Below are 205 nucleotides of genomic sequence, written 5' to 3'. Positions count from 1 at the left end.
GCGAACATGGTCCTGTACCGCCTGTTCGAGGGCAGCCGAGCAAATTGTTCGTACCCAGGGTGGGATGGGTCTCTGGAGATCTTGGAGGCCTTCCTGAGGCAGCGTGTGTTGTACAGCTCTTCCAGAGAGGGTTTTTAACTGTAAATGGGACACTCGACTCGCAGTGATTCACTCTTTGAAAGCTCTTTTCCACCAACGCGAAGAC

The sequence above is a fragment of the Nansenia antarctica genome (genome assembly GCF_963989245.1).
Source record: "Nansenia antarctica genome assembly, chromosome: 11".
In the NCBI taxonomy this organism is placed as follows: Eukaryota; Metazoa; Chordata; class Actinopteri; order Argentiniformes; family Microstomatidae; genus Nansenia; species Nansenia antarctica.
This window is presented reverse-complemented; position numbering follows the sequence as displayed.